We start from the raw sequence: 4747 nt of genomic DNA on the forward strand, positions 1-4747 counted from the left end.
GAGATCCTTTTAGAATAACGCTCGCACACATGCATGCAACTTGGGTATCACAAACGAGTCACATGTTCTTTAACTATAGTCGCTAGCGACAGATCCGCAGGACTGTAACCCAGCTTCCTCTCGCGACTTTTCTGGTTTTTTGGCTACATACATAATATGAAAAAAAATAAAAGTGCTGGAAAGGAGACTTGAACCCGGGTCTATTCATTAGAGTTTGAGCCCAATAACCAACTCAGCCACCCTTCACAGGCGGAGGACCCGGTAGGGCAAGGACGGGCGTCCGCCCTACCTTTTTTTTTTTGAATAAAGACACCCAAAGGGCATCTTAAATCTGATTATCATCGAGGAAAACAAAGGCCAGTACAAAGGATAGACAACTGGACGTAGAACGACCAGTAAAAAATAAAATTACAATAAAAAGCATACTAGTCTTCTTCTTCCTCTGATTGTACGCTGCCGCCGGTGATTGAAAATTGCACTGAACCAACAGCAAAGAAAAGCAAGACCTGCAAATGCCCTCGCCACACAAGGCTTTGAAGACCGCAATAGCCACTCGCCCCTTGAGACGAGATCTAAAAGTCGTTGAAGCAGCATCGGCTGGAGCATCACCCCAAGCAGAACAAGCTTGCAATCCACCACCACCAGATCAGAGGGTTGGAGAAACCGGGTTAAGCCACAGAACAACACAGAAGAAGATGTCGTGGTCGCCACACCAAACGCCAGCCAAAAGTACTCCTTGAAAGACACACCAACTGCCAAGATCTGAAGGGAACCAACCGATCTGGGGACACAAACTCTCACAGGCCCTTCGCCGGCGCCGGATCGGACGTCGTCGAGGTAGGGAGAGACCGGAGAGACTTTATTCCAACACGCCATCGTCGCCACCACCTCGTCGATGCCACCGGAGAAACAAAAATCTAAGAAAAATAAAACAAGACGGACGGGTCCCCACTCCTCTTGCCGCCGACGAGGCCGCCGGACGGGAAAGAGGAGGGGGACCGAGGCGGCGGCAATAGTTGTGGCGGCGGCGCGTGACCTTTTATACCAGTGTACGTTGCATTTGATTTTTATATACGCATGCATCCAGTGAGGCTTGCGCCTCGTCCTGCTAATTCATACTTTACGGCCTGGTAAGGGCATGGTCGTTGGTGAGGCTTGGGCGAAGTTACTTGGGCCTCCTCCTGCTACTTCCTATTTACACCTAGGCATTTATAGCCCACTAATTGACCGAGCCGACTACACATCCATCGACGACAGTATTGCCTGAAAAGAATCCATCGACGACAGTAGTAGTCCCAGGGGCGGAGCTTCCTTGGGGCCAAACCGGGCCATGGCCCGCCCAGGATTTCTGTTGTTTTTCTATACCTATGCTGCACTTTTTGGCCAGTCAACCACATCGAGTAAGCCTCCAATCTCACACGAGTGCACAGAGCAGGATGAGCCACACGCAGCCGCCCATGACTACCGCCACCGCCGGCATCCCGCACAGGCATCGGCGCGTCGCACAGCCAGCCCCTCCTACTCACACACGCACAGATCGCACAGCATCCTCACGAACGCACGCACACACAGAAGACGGTATTCCATTGGTTGTACTGAGCACAATTAACGCATTTTATTAGTTATTCATAGGTGTCAATAGAAGAAGATATTTTTCCCTTGTGAATCAGCGGATGTTCATACCTAATGCTTTATATTCTTTTGTTGAATGCATTTGAGTGTATGAAGTTTATTGAAACAAGGTAAAAGATGGTATCGTGCCAGTGAGTAGCTCGCTGGTAACTGTTTGTTAAAATTCAATGAAAACAAAAGTGACCGAGTAGTGACTAATGTCTAAAAAATTTGTGCTTTTCTTTAGTGTGGCCCGCCCAACTTTTTCTTTGAAGCTCCGCCACTGAGTAGTCCGCGACCAAAACGAAGAGGCATCGACTGCAACCACGACAACCAGACGGCGGAAGCAATGGAGAGGCTGGATAGGTCTTAGTTGTGGGTAAGCAGCGGCGGCGTTGCTACTGACCGGGCGAGCGCGGCGATGTATGTTAAGGGTCCGGCCCATCTTAATTATTTTTCGTCCTCCGCCACTGCCACCCTTAGTTGTTGTCTATCGAATATAAACAAGGTTATTTTAACCTTTCTTTTTTCTGTCATATCAGCGATAATAATTGTTTTTGCTTGGTAACTTTGGCATGACCAGTGTGATAACTATGACTTGAGCAACATGATAACTATACTATAATAAGCCTGATAACTATAATATGAGAAGGTTAATGACTATACGATGAGAAGCACGATAACTTTAGCATGGGGTTGTGGTAACTTCACACTGCGGTACTCACGCACCGCTGTAAAGAACATGATATTTTATACGCACGAACCTGATAACTCACGCACAAACACCGTGATAACACACGCACAACAAATATTTTCGCCCAAGTAAAAAATTACTGTGGTGTTTGTACATAAGTTATCAGCGTTGTGGGCACACAAAAGTTACCGGAGTTGCATTTTAAACAACCTTTTTTCCACAAATTAAAGTTATCAGGGTGTTTGTACCTAAGTTATCAGGTTTGTTGGCGTATATTACCATGCTATTTATACAGAATTTAGAACAGATGTGTCTTCAACATTTTTTTCCTCGGGATAAAAATTACCGTGGTGTTTGGACCTAAGTTATCAAGTAAGTTATCTGGTCTATGATGCGCATATTTCCATGCTATTTATATTGAAGTCATCAAGTTGTGTATTTAACCAATATTTTCTGTCGGGTCAAAAATACCGCGAGTATTACATACCACTGAAGATGCCGGAGTATATTTAAGCAACTTTTTTCTGGGTCAAAGTTAACATAATATTTGTTCATCAAGTTATGAGATATATATCTCGCCAAAAACAAGTCGTTTTCGTGGGTCGGACCCTAGCACGCTATAACAATGTTTATACAAAAGTTATCACGGTGTTTGTATATAAGTGATCAAGTTTGTTATGCGTGAGTTACCATGCTAATTACACATAAATTATCGTCAAACAACACTCCCCCACTGGAACAAACTTATCATGTATACGGTACTTATATTATCATGCTATTTTCACACGAGTTGTTAGGGTGTGTTTCAAAAATTGTTTTTCACCTGATCGAGGTTTCCACAATATTTGTACATAAGTTATCAAAGTTGTGGTGAATAAATTATCATATTAAGACCATGAACTCAGCTCACATCTATGTACAAAAAAGTACAAGAGCCTAGTCTTCTATATTAAATCATGAGCTCAATTCACATCTCTAATATATTTTTGATAAAAATGTATGTGTTGTATATTTTTTGGTAAAATGTTTGTAAGAAAAAAGAAACGACAGCAGAATAACACTCGAACAGATCTGTAGTAGAAGAGTCTGCCTCAACATGAAGGTATGAAAAATGGACCGTGCTAACGTCCAGTCGACCGGACGTTAGCAACAGATCCGCACGCATTATCCCGCGATCCACTTCTCACGTCCCATCGCTATCTTCGATTTTTCTGGCGCACAACGATCCCACCACTTCTCCCGCATTTTTTTGTCTCGTAGAAAAAACATGGTAAAAAGGTTGTTGGACGAAGGAATCGAACTCATTAGCTCTTGGTCCATCATAACTTGTGTCGTATCCACCTGGTCTAGATTCAAGTTGTGATTACAAAGTAGTTTGATAGGTATTTATACTTCTACACACGCGATCATAAATATTTCTTTTTACTATTTTTCTTCCCTTTTGTACACGGTAATTCATCTATCACAGACCTGATAACTCACAAACACGGTTGTAACTTTCGACCTGAGGAAAAAATATTGCTGTAACACATCCCCATAATTTATTTGTAAAAAGAGCATGGTAATTATATGCCATGAAACTCATACCTCACTCACAAACATCGTGATAACTTTTGACCAGAAGAAAAAATATTGTTGTAACACATCCCAATAACTTATTTGTAGAAAGAGCATGGTAATTTATATGACATGAATCTGGAAACTCACGCATAAAAGTTGTGGTGACTTTTTGACCACATGGAAAAAAAAGTGTTGTAACACACCCCAAATACCATCTCTATAAAGAGCATGGTAAACCCACTCACAAACACTGCGGTAACTTTTGGTCCAAAGAAGAAAATTTGTTGTAACACACACCAATAACTTTTCTACAAAAGGGCATCATAATTTTTATGCCACAAACCTGATAACTTATGCACAAACACGATGGTAACTCACGCACAACAACATTTCTCCAAAGTAAAAAAGTTACCATGGTGTATGTACCTAAGTTATTAGAACTGTGCTGTGTATAGTACCCTGGTATTTACACAAAAGTTACATTATCATGTCTTCGGGACACAAAAAATATCATTTTATTTGCACAAAATTATCATGGTATGTTACAACAACTACCCCCATCCCCACACCCGTCGCCAAAGAACTATGGTGCGTAAGTTATCAGGTCTGCGGCGTGTGAGTTACTGTGCTATTAGCATAAAAGTTATTGTGGGTATGTTTCATCACCCCCTTCTCCAAAGTAATCAGGACCGGGGCACATAAGTTATTAGGTTTGCAATGTGTGAGTTACCATGCTATTCACATAAAATTTATCAGGGGATATTTCATCAACCCCTCCCCCCTCCCCCGCCAAAGTTATGAGGAACAAAGTACATAAGTTATCATGTATGTGATGTGTACCATGTTCTTCATATAAAAGTTACTGGGGGGTATTCCATCAAC

This window comes from Triticum dicoccoides, chromosome 5B (genome assembly GCF_002162155.2).
Source record: "Triticum dicoccoides isolate Atlit2015 ecotype Zavitan chromosome 5B, WEW_v2.0, whole genome shotgun sequence".
NCBI lineage: Eukaryota > Viridiplantae > Streptophyta > Magnoliopsida > Poales > Poaceae > Triticum > Triticum dicoccoides.